This window comes from Panthera uncia, assembly GCF_023721935.1.
Source record: "Panthera uncia isolate 11264 chromosome B3 unlocalized genomic scaffold, Puncia_PCG_1.0 HiC_scaffold_1, whole genome shotgun sequence".
NCBI lineage: Eukaryota > Metazoa > Chordata > Mammalia > Carnivora > Felidae > Panthera > Panthera uncia.
Window position 1 is genome coordinate 100,200,280 of NW_026057582.1, and position 25,068 is coordinate 100,225,347.

Genomic DNA, 25,068 nt, shown 5'->3' on the forward strand with positions numbered 1-25,068 from the left:
ATGGACTGAGCTACCCAGGCGCTCTTGACTTAATAATTTTTTGTAAGACTATTTTCTCACACTTCTGGAGGCTAGAATTCCATAATCAAGGTAACAGACAATTCAGTTTCTGGTAAAGGCTCTCTTCCTGGCGTTTAGACAATATCATTTCACTGTGTCACCAGATGGCCTTTGCATGCAAACAAATGGAGACCAAGTGAGTGAGTTCTCATCTCTTCTCTTCTAAGGACACTAATCTTATTGGGTCAGGGCCACACCCTACAGCCTCATTTAACCTTTTTTTTTTTTTTTTTTTTTTTTTTTTTAGAAGATGCAATTGGCTTTATTAAGCAATCATGAGATGGGAAGCATCCCATGTAGCAAGTAGAGAGCTTCTCCCCTTAATTACTTTCTTATAAGCCCCATCTCCAAGTACTGTTATATTGGGGATTAAGACTTTAACATCTGAATTGGGATGGAGGGACACAGTCTGTAACAGTTCTCCAAGCCTTTTCAAACCAAACAAATTGTATCTATGGGATTTCAATATATTTCAATTTATGAGATTTTAATATATTTCAATATATGCATAGTCATTACCAGCTATTACCTCTTTCCTTATTTCAATGTTTCACCTCTTGTTATGCTCAGTGAGTTTCCATACCAGGGTGTAACAAAATATGGCAACACACTTCCTGTTTTAGAAGCAGGACATTTAGAGCTGTTGGGTGTAGAGCAGAAAGGATGTGGTGCTGCCTCCTGTGGACAGTATTACTTACACCTTCTTTTTGAGTTTTAAGTCTGTTGAAGTCTTATAAAACTGGTACAGTTGGAGAACTGAGGAATCTAACTCCTTTTCACTGACTATAAATGTGCTCAATTATAAGGTATTGTTCAGAAATATCTATTGATTAGTATATAGAAATATGCATCTATCTACACCCTGTAAAAACTTTGTCAGTTTGTTGTGCATACTCTTCACTCTCTAGTAGTCCCCTCTAGTATGCACAGGTGGATCCCCATCACCAAGAGAGGCTACTGATGTCTTCATATTGGAATGGGTGAACACTGCAAAACGACCCAGGGTGGGACATGCATATACCACTCAGTCTACCAAGTCATTCCTTCAAGGCACCCTCACTTCTACTTATATAGGTACTTTCCTCCCTCCCATCTGTCTACAGGGCCTGGAAGAAAACGCTGATCCTTCAGCAAACCCAGCTCTGAATAGTGAGTTTATGTGAGATATGTTGTCCCTTTGTTTGTTGCTGACAAGCGTAAAGAACCACTTTCACTGCTGGTAATAATGGTTAATTTATCACATCCAGCTGAGGCTGACCTCTGGGTGTCCCAGGCCCTCCATCACCTTCACACCTGCTCAAGCTAATTGTTAGAGCCAAGTGTAAATGAAAATCAACTGGGCTAATAATGAATGGAGCCCATTACTCGCAACAGCACATTGCTTTACGAAGGTTTATCAAGAAACATTATAACCAGTCCTCAGTCACAGTTCCCTGTCTCATAGATGAGAAAAAGCAAGCCAACATCGGGGGACCAGCATATGAAAACAAGCACAGTGACTGGGAACAACATTTAGCTTTAGCTTCAAGAACCTATACTTTACCAAAATCCGGTCAAATACTCCCTCAAAAAGGGGTTAAGATATTTCTCCCAGTGTTGTCGTCATGTTTCTATAAGCAAATGAGATCATTACTAGATATGAAGACCTTAATTAATATGCTAATCTCATTACTCCATCAAAACCATTTTTTAAGGTGGTTATCCCCATGGCTCCTCCAGTCACTGCCACCTGCCTTAGAATGGCCTTGCTGTGGTGCCTGGGTGGTTCAGTCCATTAAGCGTATGACTTCGGCTCAGGTCATGATCTCACGATTTGTGAGTTCGAACCTTGTGTCAGACTCTGTGCTGAGAGCTTGGAGCGTGGTGCCTGCTTCAGATTCTTTATCTCCCTCTCTCTGCCCCTCCCCTGCTCGCACTCTGTCTCTCTCTCTCAAAAATAAATACTAAACACAATTTAGAAAGGCCTTGCCATTCCCATCTGAAAGCACAGATCCAGTTCCCAAATGCTTGAAATAAAATAACCAGATCTCCCATTAAAGGAAACTGTCACAAGAAAATTCAGAAACCTTTACTTGATATGAATATTTTACTGAGAGAGAAACTGTTGAGGAACAGAGACTTCCAAGCAGAAAGTGGTGAAGACATTCAGTAGTTACAAATCAGTTTATAAAGCATGGATGAGTAAGTTTTCTATTGCGATTTGTTACTAAAACTTATATGCATCAACTTACTTGTTTATACTTATCACAAACTTACTTGTAGCTGATTAGGTAGGAAGCTGCAAAGGCCCCACAGACATGAAGAAAGCTAAAGTACTGTTGACGGTCAGATCAGCATTTTGGGGAAATCAGGGCAGTTTTAAGTTTTGGTTATGACACTGAATATGTCCCTAGACTGAACACTCCCAAACTATGGCCTCCATTTTAATCTCATTAATCCCTGAGTATCTTCAAGAGGGAGATAGGATACTATCAGGAGTCACCTGTAGTTTGAAGATACAGCCTTGACATAGTGCAAGAAGTCACTTCTCATTGCCAAATCGGGGTTTTAATATATTTAGGAAATGTTTTTAAAGTGTTTTCATGTCCTAATATATTTGTGCACTTTTAATGCATTTTAAGCAGTTGAGATCCCCATGTTAAATCATAAGTCAAAAGGATCATTCATACCCCAGAAAATTCATTGATAGCAGGAAATGCTGATAACCTTGGACCTTTGGACCAAACATGGAGTCATTCCATATTAGATTTGCCAGACTTCCCAGAGGATTCTTTTTAAACCTCACTGAAGATCCAGGACTATGCAATAACAAGGCCCTTAACAATCTCATGGAGAGATATACTCAGTAATTTCTGTGGTATCTGCCTAATAATCTTGAGTTTTGGGAGCACCATTCCAAATTTATACTGCACACCATTTGCTTGGAATATGACAAGGCTGGATAGGTGAGCACATGCCGCCGTGAATAGAAGTATTCACCAGTTCTAGAGAAACAAGGTATGAATTGTTCTTGAGGGGAAAGGGTTCCATGGTCTAGTAAGATTGGGCATATTAAGTTAAATAATATCTAGCAGGAGTTCATTATTCAATGAAGAATTTCTTAGAGCTAATAAACATTATCAGTCTTCTTGTAACTTCCATGAATATAGAATCCTTAACTGACAGAACACGAGTAAACATCCAAAATAACACTAGTATTCAATAGGACATGAGATGGAAAATCAATTAACAACTTTATCTACTCATACTTCCGTGGTAAGGGTCAAAAACAGTGCTAGCTTAATTTAAAATGAATGAGCTTTTGGACTTCGAGTTATGCAGCTATTGTTGCAGTAAGCCTGTATAGCAAACAATCCCAAATCTTGGACACTTCCAATAAAATAAAAAATTACTTCTCATTGATAGGTCTCTGGGCTGGCTAAGAAAGTTTGCTTTCAAGCAGGTCAAATGCCAGTGTATTCCAGGTGTCTCTCATTCAGGAATCCAGGCTAAAAAGCAGTGGCTAACTTAGTTGTGCTTTTCTTAAGGAAACAAAATTGCTGGTAGACATTCACCCACCCTTTGAAGTCTCAGTTCAGAACTGGTACAATCTCACTTTCATCATTGTCCATTGACCAAAACAATTCATATGGCTAAGCTTGACACCAGTAGGGCAGGGAAATATATTCCACCCACAGAGAAGCCAGGCAAGAAGGGCAATGAAGGAGGAAAAATTAGTGAGCAAATGATAGCTACCACACTGACCACAAATTCCTACCCAAGGTTTTATCATATGTATGGGAATTCAATCATATTTCTTTTTTCTTTAAATACAAATGTCCTAGTTAAAATTTCAAACATACAAATGATGAGACTTGGCAAAAGGAATAAAGACTCCATATCTATTCTTTATTCTTTTTCTTCCTTGGGACAAGTCAAAATTCAGTATCTATGTCAGCTAATCCAGGGAAGTTAGCATACTATGGCATCTTCCAGTTGACTTCTGGGTGTATATCCTGAAAACCAACACCATAATCAAGATTTTAGTTAAGAACAATGACTATAATAATTAGCATTTTCTATGTAGTGTAACAAATTACCAGAAACTTAAAAGCTTAACACGTATTTATCATCTCACAGATTCTTTGACTCAGGAATCTAGGCACAGCTTAGCTAGGCCCCCTAAAAGGCTATGATCATAGGCTGGATTTTCATCTGGAAGCTTAGGTGGGAAAGGATCCACCTTCACACTAAGCTTGTTGGCAGAAGTCATATGCTTGCAGTTGTAGGACTCCATGGAATTTTGTTTCTTCAAAGCTAGCACAGAGAAGAAGACTCTAGTACAATTGTTATCAATTCTGCTAGCAAGAAAGAGCTTTATATAACATAATGTCATCATAGAAATAATATCCCATCACCTCTGTCATATTGTATTGCTTAGAAATGGGTCTCAAATCTTGCCCACACACAAAGGGAGTGGATTATACAAAGGCATAAATGATAGAAGGTAGACATCATGGGGAACACCTTAAAGTCTGTCCTCCACAACTAGAAACCTAAAAAATACATTATTTTTGTCCTATTTTATTCCAACTTTTCTCAGGTTCTCTCAGTAAAGTCACTCTCCACCATGTTCTAGAACTGTATTTGAACTTAGATGAACCCACATTCACTGGACAATTCCATTTTATGTTCTATTTTAAGAACTTTTCACAGAGGCTTCTGGGAAGATGGTGGCACAGGAGGACGCTGGGTTCACCACGTCCTGCGGGTCACTTAGATTCCACCCACACCTGCCTAAGTAACCCAGAAAATCGCAAGAAGACTAGCAGAACGGATTCTCCGGAGCCAAGCATAGAGAGAGGCCCACAGAAGAGGGTAGGAAGGGCGGATAGGTGGTGTGCGCTACACGGACTGGCGGGAGGGAGCTGGGCGGAGGGGCAGCCCGTCGGCCAAGCAGAGCCCCCGAATGTGGCTTGCAAAAGCGGAGGGGCCAGACGGATGTGTTCTGACAGCAAGCGGGACTTGACATCTGGAAGGTTATAAGCTAACCTCGTGCTCTGCTCCGAGAACGGGAGGGCTGGAGGACAACAGGAGGAAGAGTTGTTGAGCCCCGGACAACAGAGTGAAGCGTGGTGGGGAACAAAGGCGCTCGCCAGTGCCATCTCCTTCGCCCACCCCCCAGCCAAAATCCCAAAGGGAACCAGTTCCCATCACGGAACTTGCTTGCACCGCACAAACACCCAACGCTGTGCTTCTGCGGATCCATCCCTCTGGCGGGTATGACTCACTCCCGGTGCAGCAGGGCCCCTCCCAAAGCAGATCACCAAAGGAAAAGCAAGCTGGGCCTTCCCCTCCCACCCCTGTGCACCTTGCCAATTCACCCCAGTTAACACGCCAGATCCCCAGAACCACAGGCCTGGCAGTGTGCAAGTAGCCCACATGGGCCACGCCATCCCACAGTGAATCCCGCCCCTAGGAGAGGGGAAGAGAAGGTGCACACCAGTCTGACTGTAGATCCAGCGGTGGGCTGGGGGCAGACATCAGGTCTGACTGCGGCCCCGCCCACCAATGGAAGTTATTCAAGACAGCACAGGACAAGTGCCCTGCAGTTCCACACCACTCCAGGGACTATCCAAAATGATGAAACGGAAGAATTCCCCTCAAAAGAATCTCCAGGAAATAATAACAGCTAACAAACTGATCAAAAACGATTTAAACAATATAACAGAAAGTGAATTTAGAATAATAGTCATAAAATTAATCTCTGGGCTTGAAAACAGTGTAAAAGACAGCAGAGAATCTATTGCTACAGAGATCAAGGGACTAAGGAACAGCCAGGAGGAGCTAAAAAATGCTATTAATGAGCTGCAAAATAAAATGGAGATGACCACAGCTCGGATTGAAGAGGCAGAGGAGAGAATAGGTGAACTAGAAGATAAAATTATGGAAAAAGAAGCTGAGAAAAAGAGAGATAAAAAAATCCAGGAGTATGAGGGGAAAATTAGAGAACTAAGTGATGCACTAAAAAGAAATAATATATGCATAATTGTATTCCAGAGGAGGAAGAGGGAAAGGTGCTGAAGGTATACTTGAAGAAATAATAGCTGAGAACTTCCCTGATCTGGGGAAGGAAAAAGGCATTGAAATCCAAGAGGCACAGAGAACTCCCTTCAGATGTAACTTGAATCAATCTTCTGCATGACATATCCTAGTGAAACTGGCAAAATACAAGGATAAAGAGAAAATTCTGAAAGCAGCTAGGAATAAACGTGCTCTAACATATAAAGGGAGACCCATAAGACTCGTGACAGATCTCTCTACTGAAACTTGGCAGGCCAGAAAGGAATGCCAGGAAATCTTCAATGTGATGAACAGAAAAAATATGCAGCCGAGAATCCTCTATCCAGCAAATCTGTCATTTAGAATAGAAGGAGAGATAAAGGTCTTCCCAAACAAACAAAAACTGAAGAAATTCATCACCACTAAACCAGCCCTACAAGAGATCCTAAGTGGGATCCTGTGAGACAAAGTACCAGAGATATCGCTACAAGCATGAAACCTAAGGACATCACAATGACTCTAAACCCGTATCTTTCTATAACACTGAATGTAAATGAACTAAATGCCCCAACCAAAAGACATAGGATATCAGAATGGATAAAAAAATAAGACCCATCTATTTGCTGTCTACAAGAGACTCATTTTAGACCTGAGGACACTTTCAGATTGAAAGTGAGGGGATGGAGAACTATTTTGCATGCTACTGGAAGTCAAAAGAGAGCTGGAGTAGCCACACTTATATCAGACAAACTAGACTTTAAATTAAAGGCTGTAACAAGAGATAAAGAAGGGCATTATATAACAATTACAGGGTCTATCCATCAAGAAGAACAATTATAAATGTCTATGCACTGAATATGGGAGCCCCCAAATATATAAAACAATTACTCACAAACATAAGCAACCTTATTGACAAGAATGTGGTAATTGCAGGGGACTTTAATACCCCACTTACAACAATGGATAGATCATCTAGACACATGGTCAATAAAGAAACAAGGGCCCTGATGATATATTGGATCAGATGGACTTGACAGATATATTTAGAACTCTGCATCCCAAAGCAAAAGAATATACTTTCTTTTCGAGTGCACACGGAACATTCTCCAAGATAGATCACATACTGGGTCACAAAACAGCCCTTCATAAGTATACAAGAATTGAGATCATACCATGCATACTTTCGGACCACAATGCTATGAAGCTTGAAATCAACCACAGGAAAAAGTCTGGAAAACCTCCAAAACCATGGAGGTTAAAGAACATCCTACTAAAGAATGAATGGGTCAACCAGGCAATTAGAGAAGAAATTAAAAAATATATGGAAACAAACAAAAATGAAAATACAACAATCCAAACACTTTGGGATGCAGCAAAGGCAGTCCTGAGAGGAAAATACATTGCAATCCAGGCCTATCTCCAGAAAGAAGAAAATCCCAAATACAAAATCTAACAGCACACCTAAACGAAACAGAAGCAGAGCAGCAAAGACACCCTAAACCCAGCAGAAGAAGAGAAATAATAAAGATCAAAGCAGAAATAAACAACATAGAATCTAAAAAAACTGGAGAGCAGATCAATTAAACCAAGAGTTGGTTTTTGAAAAAATAAACAGGGGCGCCTGGGTGGCGCAGTCGGTTGAGCGTCCGACTTCAGCCAGGTCACGATCTCGCGGTCCGTGAGTTCGAGCCCCGCGTCAGGCTCTGGGCTGATGGCTCGGAGCCTGGAGCCTGTTTCCGATTCTGTGTCTCCCTCTCTCTGCCCCTCCCCCGTTCATGCTCTGTCTGTCTCTCTCTGTCCCAAAAATAAATAAAAAACGTTGAAAAAAAAATTTAAAAAAGAAAAAATAAACAAAATTGATAAACCTCTAGCCAGGCTTCTCAAAAAAAAAAGGGGGGGGGAGATGACCCAAATAGATAAAATCCTGAATGACAATGGAATTATTACAACCAATCCCTCAGAAATACAAGCAATTATCAGGGAATACTATGAAAATATATGCCAACAAACTGGACAACCTGGAAGAAATGGACCAATTCCTAAACACCCACACACTTCCAAAACTCAAATGGGAAGAAAGAGAAAGCTAGAACAGACCCATAACCAGCAAAGAAATTGAATCAGTTATCAAAAATCCCCCAGCAAATAAGAGTCCAGGACCAGATGGCTTCCCTGGAGAATTCTACCAGACATTTAAAGTAGAGATAATACCTATCCTTCTCAAGCTATTCCAAAAAAGAGAAAGGAAAGGAAAACTTCCAGACTCATTCTATGAGGCCAGTATTACTTGGATTCCTAAACCAGACAGAGACCCAGTAAAAAAAGATAACTACAGGCCAATATCTCTGATGAATATGGATGCTAATATTCTCAATAAGATACTAGCAAATCGAATTCAACAGCTTATAGAAAGAATTATTCACCATGATCAAGTGGGACTCATTCCTGGGATACAGGGCTGGTTCAACATTCGCAAATCAATCAATGTGATACATCACATTAATAAGAGAAAAGATAAGAACCATATGATCCTGTCAATCGATGCAGAAAAAGCATTGGACAAAATTCAGCATCCTTTCTTAATAAAAAACCCTCGAGAAAGTCGGGATAGAAGGAACATACTTAAACATCATAAAAGCCATTTATGAAAAGCCCACAGCTAATATCATCCTCAATGGGGAAAAACTAAGCTTTCCCCGAGATCAGGAACACGACAGGGATGTCCACTCTCACCGCTGTTGTTTAACATAGTGTTGGAAGTGCTAGCATCAGCAATCAGACAACAAAAGGAAATCGAAGGCATCAAAATTGGCAAAGATGAAGTCAAGCTTTCACTTTTTGCAGATGACATAATAATATACATGGAGAACCCAACAAACTCCACCAAAAGTCTGCTAGAACTGATACATGAATTCAGCAAAGTCGCAGGATACAAAATCAATGTACAGAAATCAGTTGCATTCTTATACACTAATAATGAAGCAACAGAAAGACAAATAAAGAAACTTATCCCATTCACAATTGCACCAAGAAGCATAAAATACCTAGGAATAAATCTAACCAAAGATGTACAAGATCTGTATGCTGAAAACTATAGAAAGCTTATGAAGGAAATCGAAGAAGATATAAAGAAATGGAAAAACATTCCATACTCATGAATTGGAAGAATAAATATTGTAAAAATGTCAATACTACCCAAAGCTATCTACACATTCAATGCAATCCCAATCAAAATTGCACCAGCATTCTTCTCGAAACTAGAATAAGCAATCCTAAAATTCATATGGAACCACAAAAGGCCCCGAATAGCCAAAGTAATTTTGAAGAAGACCAAAGCAGGAGGCATCACAATCCCAGACTTTAGCCTCTACTACAAAGCTGTAATCATCAAGACAGCATGGTATTGGCACAAAAACAGACACATAGACCAATAGAATAGAAACCCCAGAACTAGACCCACAAACGTATGGCCAACTCATCTTTGACAAAGCAGGAAAGAATATCCAATGGAAAAAAGACTGTCTCTTTAGCAAATGGTGCTGGGAGAACTGGACAGCAACATGCAGAAGGATGAAACTAGACCACTTTCTTACACCATTCACAAAAATAAACTCAAAATGGATAAAGGACCTGAATGTGAGACAGGAAACCATCAAAACGCTGGAGGAGAAAGCAGGAAAAGACCTCTCTGACCTCAGCCGCAGCAATTTCTTACTTGACACATCCCCAAAGGCAAGGGAATTAAAAGCAAAAATGAACTATTGGAACCTCATGAAGATAAAAAGCTTCTGCACAGCAAAGGAAACCACCAACAAAACTAAAAGGCAACCAATGGAATGGGAAAAGATATTTGCAAATGACATATCGGACAAAGGGCTAGTATCCAAAATCTATAAAGAGCTCACCAAACTCCACACCCGAAAAACAAATAATCCAGTGAAGAAGTGGGCAGAAAACATGAATAGACACTTCTCTAAAGAAGACATCCAGATGGCCAACAGGCACATGAAAAGATGCTCAACATCACTCCTCACCAGGGAAATGCAAATCAAAACCACACTCAGATATCACCTCACGCCAGTCAGAGCGGCTAAAATGAACAAATCAGGAGACTATAGGTGCTGGAGAGGATGTGGAGAAACGGGAACCCTCTTGCACTGTTGGTGGGAATGCAAACTGGTGCAGCCGCTCTGGAAAACAGTGTGGAGGTTCCTCAGAAAATTAACAATAGACCTACACTAAGACCCAGCAATAGCACTGCTAGGAATTTACCTAAGGGATACAGGAGTACTGATGCATAGGGGCACTTGTACCCCAATGTCTATAGCAGCACTCTCAACAATAGCCAAATTGTGGAAAAAGACTAAAAGTCCATCAACTGATGAATGGATAAAAAATTGTGGTTTATATACACAATGGAGTACTACATGGCAATGAGAAAGAATGAAATATGGCCCTTTGTAGCAATGTGGATGGAACTGGAGAGTGTGATGCTAAGTGAAATAAGCCATACAGAGAAAGACAGATACCATATGGTTTCACTCTTATGTGGATCCTGAGAAACTTGACAGAAACCCATGGGGGAGGGGAAGGAAAAAAAAATGAGGTTAGAGTGGGAGAGAGCCAAAGCATAAGAGACTCTTGAAAACTGAGAACAAACTGAGGGTTGATGGGGGGATGGGAGAGAGGGAAGGGTAGGTGACGGGCATTGAGGACGGCATCTTTTGTGATGAGCACTGGGTGTTGTATGGAAACCAATGTGACAATAAATTTCATATATTAAAAAATATATAAAATTTAAAAAAATTAAAAAAAAAAGATCTTTTCAGGGTAGGAAACTCCTCCAGTCAGCTGGCCAGTATTGTTCAATCACTGAGTATTCAGCATCATTAATACCAGAATAGCCAAGAAATCATTCCAACCAGAAAAGGCCCAGTACCAATTACTGAACTGTGATGATTTATGTTTGTGACTGATGTGACTAACATAAGTCAACTGTTTATGTGTGGAAATGCAACCAGTGATTGACAAGAACTGCAGCATATGACTCATGCTGCGTCTACCCTGAGCCAAAGCAGTCAGTCAATTCTAAAGGTATAAGCATCAATCAAATAAATGATTTGGCAGCCTAAATATTTAACAACCAGATGATGGCTGAAATGTTCACTTTTCAATCAGTCATGCAAACACAGTCCTAGTAAAAGGAGTACCTGAAATTCAGAGGAGTTTTCCTTATCCTAAAAGTCATTCATCCCTAAATATTTATTGAATGCCTACTATGCTCTCAGTACTCTGGTGGGAATACAGAAATGGAAAACTGATATAAATGAGAATTATTTTTCAAACTCTTTCTCTTATAACCTTTTGCTATCTACCCTGCTAAGCAATTTTCTTAGTGGTCATCAGCCATCAGCACTCAGTGACCTTCTATATTGATCCTTCCTCAAATACTTCTTATGGGCAAGAAAAACCTCCCATTTAACCAAAATGTGCTTTGGTATGGCAAAACCTCAGCACCTATACATTTCATTGACTAGAGTAATTGCAATGAGACTGGTACTTCCTGGATAGAGAAAGGTTTATGATAAAAATTCACTACTATCATGCCCATTATATAATTCTTTGTGTTCTATAAGCACTATAAGCACTGTGTTCTATAAGCACTGTGTTCTATAAGCACTGTGTTCTATAAGCACTGTGTTCTATAAGCACTGCCAAAGATAATTTAAAATAGCCTCAGCAGGTCCAATACAACTTCTCCACGTTACATGTAAAGAGGAAATGCCACACAGAGAAAAACAACCTCAGACACCGTTGCCTTTTCTTTCTCTATACTTTTTCTGGAAGCAAATTTTTACATTCCCATGATATTTATATGCTAAATCTGTAGACAGCATATAGATGACTACCTTACTTTAATAATCATTTATCATAAGCTCGGTATTGGGCGAAATATAAACTCTTGACAAACTCCAAGGACTCCTCTATTCTTAAGTTCCCTTTATTCTCAAGGACTCCTTTATTCTATTGCAATGGCTCCTGAAAAACTTCCCTTTTTCAAGGATAATTTTTTCAAACACAATCAATAATCTACAACCACTTTTGTAATGTCTTTAGAAGCCAAAACCTTTTCAACTTTTGAGTTATGGTTCTGTTTTTTTTTTTTTTTAAGTTTATTTATTTATTTTGAGGAACACAGAGTGTGTGCATGGGAGCATGAGTGGAGGAGGGGCTGAGGGAGAGAGAGAATCCCAAGTAGGCTCCACTCAGCGTGGAGTCCGACGCCGGGCTTAATCCCACAACTGTGAGATCACTACAGGAGCCTCTATCAAGAGTTGGATGCTGAACCGACTGAGCCACCCAGGTGCCCCAAGTTTTTAAGGTAAAGTGCATGACTGGATTCTACAAACCCAAGATTTTAAAGTTTTGCATTATGTGTTATTAATGAAGTTATTAATACTCTTTCTGCTATTCATACATAATAGGAAATCCTTAATTTACAATTTTTTCTTTAGTCTTAGAATTTCAGAGTTGAAATGAGTTTTAAGGCATATCCAGTCCAGAACTTGAGTGTCTTCAGCAACATCCACAACAAATGTTGTTCAGCCCTTGCTCTAACAGTCTCAGCAATGAGGAGGTCACTACCTAATGAGGGAGATCGTTCTATCTTATCACATCACCTTAGAAATGTTTTCCCTATTCTGAGTCAGGTTTTGTTTTGTTTGTCCTGTAGCTTTAATCCATGATGCTAGTTATACCCCTGGGGTCTTAGGGGACAATCTAATCCCTTTATATGACAGCCCTCCATATATTTGAAATCCCCTACCTAGTGCTGAACATTTTATTCTAAAGATGCCCTTGAATCATTCCTCATAGAATATGATTTTGGTTCCATCACCATCCTGGTTTCTGATCTCTAAATCAGCAGCTTTCAACCATTATTTTGTAACACAGTCATTCTTGTGATCAGTAAGAAACAAAAGGGTAAAATACTGTAGCAACTACACCTAGAATTAAGAATAACTTACCTTCAAATTTAAAAGGTCACAAAGAAGTGGAAAAACATTCCATGCTCATGGATTGGAAACAAACATTGTTCAAGTGTCTATACTACCCAAAGCAATCTATACATTTAATGCACTATCAAAATACCACCAGCATTTTTCACAGAGCTAGAGCAAACAATCTTAAAATCTATACAGAACCACAAAGACCCCAAAGAGCCGAAGCAATTCTGAAAAAGAAAAGCAAAGCTGGAGACATCACGATTCCAGTCTTCAAGCTTCAAGCTGTATTACACAGTAGTCATCACAGCAGTATGGTACTGGCACAAAAACAGACACACTGATCAATGGAACAGAATTGAAAACCCAGAAATGGACCCACAAATGTATAGCCAACTAACCTTTCACAAAGCAGGAAAGAGGATCCAATGGAAAAAAGACAGTCTTTAGCAAATGGTGTTAGGAGAACTGGACAGCGAATTGAGAAGAATCTACCTGGACCACTTTTTTACACCACACACAAAAATAAACTCAAAATGGATGAAAGACCTAAATGTGAGGCAGGAAACCATCAAAATCCTAGAGGAAAAAAACAGGCAACAACCTCTTTGTCCTTAGCCTCAGTAATCTCTTACTCGACACTTCTCTGAAGGCAAGGGGAATAAAAGCAAAAAGGAACTACTGCAACCTCATCAAGATAAAAAGCTTCTGCACAGTGAGAGAAACAATCAACAAAATTAAAAGGCAACCAAAGGAAAGGGAGAATATAGTTGCAAATAACATATTGGATAAAGGATTAATATCCAAAATCTATCAAGAACTTACCAAACTCAACACGCAAAAAATAAATAACCCAGTGAAGAAATGGGCAAAAGACATGAATGGACACTTTTCCAAAGAAGACGTAGAGATGGCTAACAGACACATGAAAAGATGCTCAACACTGCTTATCATCAAATCAAAACCCACTGAGATACCACCTCACACCAGTCAGAGTAACTAAAATTAACAACTCAGCAAACAATAGATGCTGGCGAGGGTGTAGAGAAGGGGTACCCTCTTGCACTGTTGGTGGGAATGCAAACTGGTACAGCCACTCTGGAAAACAGTGTGGAGATTCCTCAAAAAATTAAAAACAGAATTACCCTGCGACCCAGCAATAGCACTACTAGGAATTTATCCAAAGGAAACAGTAGTGCTGATTCATAGGGACATATGTACCCAAATGTTTATAGCAGTGCTTTCAACAATAGCCAAATTAAGGAAAGAGCCCAAATGTCCATCAACTGATGAATGGATAAAGAAAATGTGGTATGTGTGTGCATATTATATATATAATTATTTATATATTATAAATATTATATATATACATATATATAATATGTGTGTGTATACACACATACATACACACACAATGGAATACTACTTGGCAGTGAAAAAGAATGAAATCTTGCCATTTGCAACAACATGGGTGGAACTGGAGGATATGATGCTAAGGGAAATAAGTCAGTCAGAGAAGACAGATATCATATGTGGAACTTGAGAAACTTAACAGAAGACCATGGGGAAGGGAAGGGAAGGAAAAAAAAAAAATAGTTGCAAACTGACAGGGAGCCAAACCATAAGAGACTCAAATACAGAGAACAAGCTGAGGGTTGATGTGAGGGCTGGGGAGGGAAAAATGGGTGATGGGCATTGAGGAGGGCACTTGTTGGGATGAGCATTGGCTGTTGTATGTAAGTGATGAATCATGGGAATCTACTCCCAAAGCCAAGAGCACAGTGTACACTCTGTATGTTAGCTAACTTGACAATGAATCATATATAAAACATATAAATAAATAAATAAATAAATAAATAAATAAATAAATAAAATTCAACATCAATTTAGTGCATTGGCCATCTATGGAAATCATCTTAGAATGTCCCTGCAGTCAGAGGTAACTTATAACCTAAAACAAAGGTGCCTCCCCAAAAGGTTCTCTGCATCAATCTAGTAACTACTGTCAAATGATGTACAAACTACAACATATGACCTAATACAGTGTATCTTAAAAGCTCTCATCGCAAGAAAAACAAAATTTGTAATTATGTGCATAGTGACAGGTATTATTAACTAGACATACTGTGATATTTTTGCAATATATACCAATACTGAATCATGTTGTACATCCAAATACAAAGTTATATGCCAAGCATATCTCAATGAAAAGAAGAAATGATAAAAGCTTCTAGTTTACAGTAAAATTATTGTCCACAAGATTGTGCTCTAAGTCTAGATAACCAATACTGACTCCTATGCCTCATATATCCTTAGACTGGAAAAGAGTGATTTGAGCTATTGCACAAGAATGTTCAATTCCTCTACTCAAACTTGGAACTCATCTAGCAACTTTCTAACCTGTAATATAACCTCCTGAGTGTACAAACATAAAGCAGAGTGTGCCTGGTATGGAAAGCTGATGCCAGTCACTCTCTCTCACTGTTGATACATCATCACTACAGTTTGAGCATCGGTCTCCTTTGAAATTTGTGCACGTGAATTGATTTCTCAGCCTCATCCCTGCTGGAAAAATGAAGTGAGTTTGGTGCTTGAAAAGCTAAGCAACGCAGTCTGCACTATGAAGAATCTTACAGTGGTGTAACTCTAACATGCCTCTGATCCTATACTGACAACACATATATGTTGGTGCCTCATCAAATGTGTAAAAGATGGGGACTCTGCAGCCCCTTTTTCCCACCAGACCTTCCTCTGCCTAACTTATCAGCCCTGATCGCTCTAAGGTGCAAGGAGTTGCTGCTCAGGTCAGATTTAGAGACTTTGTCAGGCCCCTGAGAGAGCAGGACAGCATGACTGTCCTTAGTAGCCCAAGTGACGTTCTCCTTACTGTTTTTCCCCATTACCTGCATCCCAGCTAATGCCCTCTTCCCTTCACCCCTTCTGGGATAGGAGTATAGCTGGGACTACAGACCCAATCACCTTCCATTCTACTCCACAGGCTCAACCTACCTACTGGTACCAACAGTGAATTTGGTGATGACGTAGGTAGTGGGTTTTGAATGGAATAGAATGTATCACTTGTCTTCAAGTCTAAGCCATTTTTTTCCTTCTAAAGAAATTTTTTAAATTCTTTCATTAAATTATTTCTTCCTAAAACCCCTGCTGGTAGAAAAAGGTGTCTTTCCTCTTGCCCTGCCTCCCTTCACAATTCTGTTCACTTTTATTCCCCATGTACTCCAGCATTGGTTATGGTCATGGGAAAGTAACATGTTCACCAAGGCACACTGAACATGAAAGCATATAAACTTTTTTTTTTTCAGAATAGCAAGAGCTTTAACGGATAGTTACTAACCACTTCTTAGCTGATGACAGTTTTCTATCTTTTTCCAAGGGGTTCAAGCTAGCAGCATTTGCTACCCCACTGGATAATGAGGGGCAAGGGTTAACAGGATAAGGAATGGGTGTAGTACCTGACTCTCCAACTCCCCAATATGAGCCATTAGAACACTGTTGTGTGGAGATAATGGGCCATTCATGCTGAGGCAGGGCTGTTAGTGCTAGGCCAGGGTCTCAGGCAGAAAAATTTTTTTTCTTTTTTTCTTCATATTTTTGCCACTTTTTTACCTTACCCGCTTATGCCCTAAAAATCTGTGTCAAATGGTTTCATTTATGTTAGTCTGATTTTCTCAAATAAAATGTAATCTCTCCCTGAAAGCATGACTGATATTCTAGTTTCCTCCTATGTCTTTTTTCTCCATAGCACCAACTACTAAATATTTGCTAAGTGAAATCATTTGCCTTTCACTTGGTATGGATAAATTAGTTACACCTTAAGCTTCCAATCTGTTCTCACTAGCCCAAATCAAAAAACATACTTGGGTTCTTCCTGCCAACACAATTATACATACAAATGCAACATGGGTTCTGACGTTGTGAGAAAAGAGCTAGTTACAAAATGATCATCCCAGTGACTCAAAGTATAATTATATTAATATTTCCTAAGATTTTCTGGAAAAAAAATGTAAATTCCTTATGACATAGACTCCGTAAAATTTATATGGAAACTCCAGTTTGAAAAACATTGACTACTACACAAAATAACAGAGAACACAAATATAGTGGATGAAGAGGTAGCAAATATTCACACTATCAAAATATAGACATTACTTGACCTCCAAGGACCATAGTGAATTTTCATTAGGTACAAAGAGATAGTCAGCTTGAGGAAGGACAAACCAGGGCAACAAAGGAAATCCGAGTTAGAGCTATTGACACAACTTCCCGAAGCTTCTTAATTCCTGCCTGAGTCACTAGTCTGGCCTCCCTCATAAAGCAGAACATGTATTCATAGAGTAGGCTCTGGAGCTAGACTGCCTCTAAATCCCAGTTCTATACACCAACTCTGGCCTTGGGACACTAACTGGACTTCTTTGAGCCTCTCTCTCCCCACCTACAGAATGTTGATTATAATAATTCCTTTATGTATGTGAATGGCACAGTGCCTGACACATGGTTAGCACTCAGAAAACTACCCTGGGGTCTTAATTCCTACTATTCATCCTAGTCTTCAGCCACTCTTCAGTACTCCCCGTCCAAAGAGAAGAGGATTCCTTCTCTTGCTTAGGTGAATTCATCTCTGCCCAGGACTCCACCACCCTTCCTGAACCTTAGAGACCTGCTCAACTGGTTGCCTCCTCCCTACTAACAGACACACCAATCAGCATCTTAAGACCTTCTTCCATCTTAAAACCTCCTCCCTCAACACTGTGTCCCTCTCCATCTACTCTCCTACATCTCTCCTCCTTCTTCAGAGAAACTGATAGAAAAAGTGCTCTATCATTTTTCAAAGGCCAACTCATAAAAGGTGATCTCCAACTCATACACTTCGATTCATTCTTCCACTACTACAGTTGACAGTCTGACACACACATACACACACACTGAAATTGCTCTGAGAAAGGCTGACAATGTTTCTCTGATGCCAAATCCAATGTGATGTGTCACTGAAAATTATAAACTTGACAGCATGTTAGACTATTTTTTTTAAAGAGAGAGAGAAAGAATGTGCACACATCAGGGAGGGGCAGAGGGAGAGAGAATCTTAAGCAGTCTCAACGCTCAGCATGGAGTCCAACGCAGGGCTCAATCTCATGACCATGAGATCATGAGCTGAGCTGAAATTAAGAGTTTGATGCTTAACTGACTGAAGCACCCAGGCACCCTGAACCCTCTCTCTTCTTGAAATGTTCTGTTCCTTAGGATTTTATGACATCACACTCCATTTATTTTCTTCCTTCCTCTTTGAGGAGTCCCTCTGAAGGCACCTTCTCTCTCCTTGTCCTCTCAATAATGGTATTTTTCAGGACTCCAATTTTGGCCTTCTCATCTGTCTACTTGCAAGCTGATTTCACTGCCTCCTGGAATGATGAGGATTCCTAAATTTCTATCTTTAATCTGGTTTCATTCTTGAACTCCAGATGACCACTCTTCAGCCCAATGCCTGTATATCTTCACCTGAACTTCCTACAAACATCGCAATTCAACACATCCCAAACTAAACTCATGATTTTCTTCTCCAAACCTAGTATTCCTCCTGCTTCCCTATGCCCACATCATGCAAATTAAAACTCCATTTTTACATTTAGGAATGTGGTTTTTTGGATCCCAGGGAACACATGTACATACATACCTCAAAATCTTTGGTGGGCTTACTCAAAAGTATTTCAAGTGTTTTAAAGCGGCCCAGAAAAGAAAGGAATCTCTTTCCCTTTACCTCTAAAAACAGACTCCTTTTTGTTTTATTTTGGTTTGGTTTGGTTTTCCCAAGAAGTTTATTTGGGCAGACCTGGGGACAGGGAGGCTCTGCATCTACAAGAAGGTGTTGGGCCTCTTGGTGGTGAAGCATAGCTTGTGCTGGCAACGTAGGACCCACGTGGGGCTGCAGGAACTTAATCTTACTGTCATCAAACTGCTTGACTGCTAGCTGGCAGCACTTGCTGGCTATAATCTCTTCCATCTTCATGATCTGGATGGAGACGGCCCAGTGGGCAGTGCCAGGTGCCCCATCTTGGCAGCACCAGGTAACAGTGCCTGCAGGGGTCAGGTCTGGGTACTCCCAGTATGTGTTGTGGATGCCACTGAGGGAGTCATAATGAAGCCAGATGCCAAAGGGGATTTCTAGAACACCTGTCCAAGGAAGACAATTTCCCCTCAAGATTTCTTCAGCTTCTTCAGCGGAGACAAAAAGTACCAGAAGCAGGACTTAGCAACAACATGATTAGGTGCAAAGATTCACATGTGATAGAGAGAAGGAGTGCAGCATTTGAGTGTGAGCAGGCAGTATCCCACCACCGTGTACTCTCGCAGTGTGCCCAACGCCTTCATGGCGCACTCTCCATGCTCGCCGCCACCCAAGCTCAGCTCCCTTTTTAATGAGACCTACCTTTTTACTGCAACACTCACTCCCACTTCCTCTAAGAAGGCTTCCCTGAGACCCTGAGAACAAGTTGAAATGTCTCTCCTCCATGCTCTCAGAGTTCTCTGTTTCAACCACTGCATTGTTAAATATCTTAGTAATTTAGTATCCTTACTGCCAGTTAACAGAACTTTCTCCCTCACCAGAATTTGAGGTCCTAAGAACTCTGTTTTAGTGATCTTAGTAAGTTCCAGTGCCTGACATACACTAATGATCAATAATATTGGCAGAATAAATGAATGGCAAATATTACTAATAAACATGAACTAGGCAAGAGAGTAGAGGGTTTGAGTCAGAGGCCTAGCATGTTATCTCTGATTCTAACCATGTCTCACCATGTAACTTTGAGCAAGTCCCTTCACTCCATAAGCCTACGTGTCTGAATCTTTCAAGGAAATCAGAACAGCAGTATCACCTCCCTCACAAGGCTTTTGACACATAAAGTGAAGTCCATACCATTTCTTAATATGTAACAGGTTCTAAAACACTCTTTGGTGACTCTCCTGGGGGTGAATAGAAGATAATGCAGCTGGGGAGGAAGGAGAGAGAGGAAACTTACAAAGGTTTACTTATGATTCAAGTTCACATGTCTCCATTTTCAAAATGAAAACTGTCAAGACAATATGAATAATCTAAAACATGGTTGGCTAATTATATGTATATATATTTAATGCATATAATAACTAGGGATTAGTGGGGCACTAGTAGGAGGAGGCACCTTAGTAGAAATATGGAGAAAATGTCTTTTCAGACATTTGTGGAGGCTAAGCTTTTTCAAGAGGTGGGAAGAAGGCTTAAAGACCTTGGGCATTATAATTTGTTTTCCTCCTGATAAAGTAATGATGCTATAATTAATCCAAATGGAATGAAAATGGTTAAAGTCACCAAGCAGCTCAGCATTCATTAGGGATTCAGGCTAAGGCAATGCACAAGCACTAATATTAACTATGGTCCTTAGCCTTTGGAGTTGGTAAGATGAACCCAGCCAGCTTCCTGCAGACCAAACACTTATACTAATTGAATAGAAACTTTCTGGGAAAAGAAAAAGAGGCAGCCAAATCTAAGAGACCTGTCAACTCCAGGGTCATCAGTGAAGTGATAACCAGAAAAGAGCTGAAATCAAAGGCTGTCTCTGCCTCCCCCTGCACACACTGTTCAGTGGGAGCCCATGGTGGTCACAGTTCCTTTAACAATATTTATAATGAAGGAACAACGTTGGAGATGTCAACCTTGATTATTCATAAAGCTTCCTCCTGCTCAGATCCACCCTGAGGCTAACAGTAAAAGTACCTGATTCCCAATTCTCAAACACAAAAGCATGCAGAGCTTGAAAGAGGAGCTGACTAATAAAGTTTGCATATCCCTAAGAAAAAGAGCATACAAGGAAGAAGAAAAGGAATGGCAAGATTAAACAAAAACAGTAAGCTTGGATGGGAAATGATAAAAATTTTAAAAGGCAAGAACTTAAATCTGTTTTCTTTTACTTTTTTTTCTAATGTCCTTGTTCATTTACATTTCAGTATAAGCCATTTGGAGAGAACAGCTGTTTCATCTCTGGACTAGAAAGCTGAGGGGCTTTGAATACTTACTGTGGGAGCATAATGTTGCTAAACTCTGTTCTGCAGAGTGGTCTAGTGGCTTTAAACTGAGAGAAATGGCAGAGGAAAGCCTTCATTGCTGGTTCTATTAGACAAGGAGGTAACCAAAGCAGAGGCTTTGAGGACTCGCTTAGGCAGACTACACAGAGGAAGAGTCCAAGCCAGATCTGGAGTTCACATCCAGGCTCTCCTGTCCCCTCATTCTATGACCTAGTTATTCACTTAAGCATTCTTTCTCATTTATCAGTTTCTTCATTTGTAAAATTGAAATAATAATATTACCTTCCTCCTAGGGTTACTGAGAACTTTTAATTAAATAAGGAAAATAAAGCCCAGAGTTGGGATTATAGTAGGTACTTAATAAATGTCACTTACTTGCTGTTATTACCAATCCTGACAAGGTATGTCAAATAGAAATTAAACTGTTTACCTTTGGATTTGGTGGTTTTAATAGAGATATGGTTTGAGCTTATGGTAATAATTGATGCTGATTACAAAATATCCTAGCTCTCCTCTCCTGGCACATGCTAGACTAGGAGTATACTTCCTGGCCCTCTGTGGTTGGATGGGGTCACGTGACTAGTCTAGCCATAGTTGTGAAAGGAAGTGCCGTATGTCACTTTGAGGCCAGAGTATTTAACTATCAGTGTAAAACCTTCCAGAACTCTTGTCCGATGGCCATGATAGTTGCAAATCTTCCAAATCATATCTATTCCATCTACCTGGGCTCTGAGGTGCACTTGACTTTTAGCTGATTTAAGATATTTTGGCAGTTCTGGAAACTCTAGGTTAGTAGTAGTTCTTCAAATATTGGTTCTGCCCCATTATCTCTTTTTCTTTTAAAGTTTACTTATTTACTTTGAGAGAGAAAAGAGAACGCGCGTGCAAGAGTGCGCACACGTGAATGGGGGAAGGGCAGAGAGAGAATTCCAAGCAGGCTCTGCACTGTCAGCACAGAGCCTTACAGAGGGCTCGAACTCGCGAACTGTGAGATTATGACCCGAGCCGAAACCAAGAGTCAGTCACCTAACAGAATGAACCACCCAGGCACCACTGCCCCATTATATCTCTTGCAAGTGACCACAAAAGACATGTATAGAGGTATTCTTGCAGCAATTATTATATTTAAAAATTAAAAACAATCTCAAGATTCATCAGTAAGAATATCATTTGAATTATATTCTTTCAGTGAAGTATTACATAGTTAAAATACGAAATATTATATAATAGTTAATATACTGAACCCACCATATATAAATAGACAAACCATAGACTAATCACAAAACCTAATAGCAATTAAAAAATATATATACCTTTTTGTAAATGCTTTCATGTAAATGTATACAGAAATGCTACATGTTTAGAGACACATAAACATGTAGTTAGAAGTATAAAAAGTATGCATAAGATTGGTCAATAGAAAACCAGAATACAGAGGTTCTTTTTATTTTTTCAATGTTTATTTCTGAGAGAGGGAGACAGAGATAGAGTGTGAGCAGGGGAGGGGCAGAGAGAGAGGGAGACACAGAATCTGAAGCAGGCTCCAGGCTCTGTCAGCACAGAACCCAACACGGGGCTCAAACCCATCAACTATGAGATCATGACCTGAGCCAGTCAGACGCTTTACCCAACTGAGCCACCCAGGTGTTCCTAGAGGTTGCTTCTGAGGGAAAATGAGGAATTGGGCTCAGTGATGAGTATTAACTCTAAATATAACGTCATACTACTTTTTTTAAAAATGCAAAGAAATATGAAACAATACCATAAAAACTGTAATTATGTATGTTTAAAATGTCTTCTAATTTTTTAAGTAAGTGTGATACAATAAGCATATAAGGGTACATGCCAAGGCATGTTTCTGCTAAATAACAAAGTTCATAATCTTCTTTAAAAAGATATTTATTGGGGCACCTGCGTGGCTCAGTGGGTTGAGCGTCCGACTTCAGCTCAGGTCGTGATCGCACAGTTCGTGAGTTCAAGCCCCGTGCTGGACTCTGTGCTGACAGCTCAGAGCCTGGAGCCTATTTCGGATTCGTGTCTCCCTCTCTCTCTGCCCCTCCCCTGCCCATGCTCTGTCTCTCTCTGTCTCTCTCTAAAATATAAACATAAAAAAAAATGTTTTTAAGATACTTATTATTTAGGTCCAGTCACTACAGAGATCCAAAACTACAGTAGGCTGACAAGACACAAGTTTGTCATCTGTGATCACAGTCTAAGATCCAGTGGTCCAGAGCTAGTGGCACTGCTCTGCCCATTCTCAGCCCAGGGTTTCCACCTCTAGGTACAAGATAGATACTCTAACACTCTCCATCATATCTACAGAACAGCCAATGGGAGAGGAAGAAAATGTCAAGAACAGAGTGCTTTATTCTTGTCATGGAACAACATTAAATTGCCATGAACTTTAATGCAGGACTACATCTTGTATGGAAATTTGAGAAATGTAGTCTCTGGCTGGGAAGCCATGTGTCCAGCTAACCTTTGCAGTTCTATTATTAAAGGAAGAAGAGAAGAATGGATGTAGCTCACCACTAGCCACCTGTGCCACAGGATGGACTACACAGAGCCACAACAGAGGTACGGTAAGAGCATTTGCATAATGGGAAATTTGTCCTTCCGTCTTTAGGGGATCCAACCCCGCAAACAGTCCCTGCTAAATCTTTCTTTCCATAGCTTCCTAATTCTAGTCTTACTCAGTTGTTCTTCATTCTCCAAGCAGAGTTTGTGGAGATTCAAAGATAGAATGACACAGACCCTGCCTACAAAAAACAAAACAAAACACCATTTTGATGTCTATGATCAGCATTAAAATTGCAGCATGCATGATTTAATTTGAAAGGGAGGATCTTAATCTCATGGGAGGATCCATGAGTCAGCCAGGGGAGTCTACGAAGACTTCGTTATAAAGTCTCTCCAGGCTTCACAGAGAATGTGGCTCTGGAATTAAGACTTGGAGGTTGAATAGGGAGCTGTTAGGGAGACAAACGAGGTTCTGACCAGGAGGAAATAAGATATGCAAACGTAAGAGAATGAGAAACTTAATACATTCAGGAAAACAAAGATGTTCCACGTGCCTGTAAATTTACAAGGCAATGAGCCAAAGATGAAGCTGGTATGTTAGATGAGATCAGATCATGGTGAATCTTTCATTCATAAGGAGGAGCTCAGATTTCATCTTGCATATACAGAGGGAGCCACTAACAAATTTTGAACAAGGAAGGAAAAGGGGTTTATATTCAATTTGTTAGAGGACTCTGAAATCAATGTGGAGGATGGATCAGGATAGAGAGAAATCTACTAATAGTTAATAAAGGCAGAGGAGACGGTTCTAGGGGACAGGAAGAGTCCAAGTCATGACGTATTTGAAGTCCCAGTAAATACTGGGACACAGTTGGACACACTGGAAGCTCAGGAAAGAGGTTCTGGCGTCCACGGTGTGCCACTCTTTTAGTTTGCAGTTTCTCAACTGATAAAACACTAAGCCCCAACACTCAATTCATGCTTCTCATTTCATGGTGGCTGGTCTACCACTCTGTGACAGTCAATAATTCTAGTCTTCTGTGATCACAGTCTAAGATCCAGTGGTCCAGAGCTAGTGGCACTGCTCTGCCCATCCAGCTTGTGCTTCCCCTCACCCTAGTTAACTGGCCCCCTCCTTATACAGCATTGATGATGGCACAGGGCTGGGAATTCAAATCTAGTTAAACACTTTACTAATGGAGCAATGTCAGCCTGAAGCGAGACCTCTGGAATGTGTACCCAGCTCTGCATTTGGCCCTGTCATGATTAGCAGTTTTATAAGACAAGATGAAGGCAGGCAAGACATCTTTAACCAATTTCCAAATGACATAAAGACAACAGAGTTATGTTTGTGGATGTCAGCAGGAGA

General features: G+C 40.2%; 1 pseudogene; it reads right to left on the reverse strand.

Annotated features, from left to right (window-relative positions):
- Window positions 1-18,915: 18,915 nt before the first annotated feature.
- LOC125908866 (60S ribosomal protein L18a-like) lies at window positions 18,916-19,490 on the reverse strand (annotated as a pseudogene).
- Between the last annotated feature and the right edge of the window lie 5,578 nt (window positions 19,491-25,068).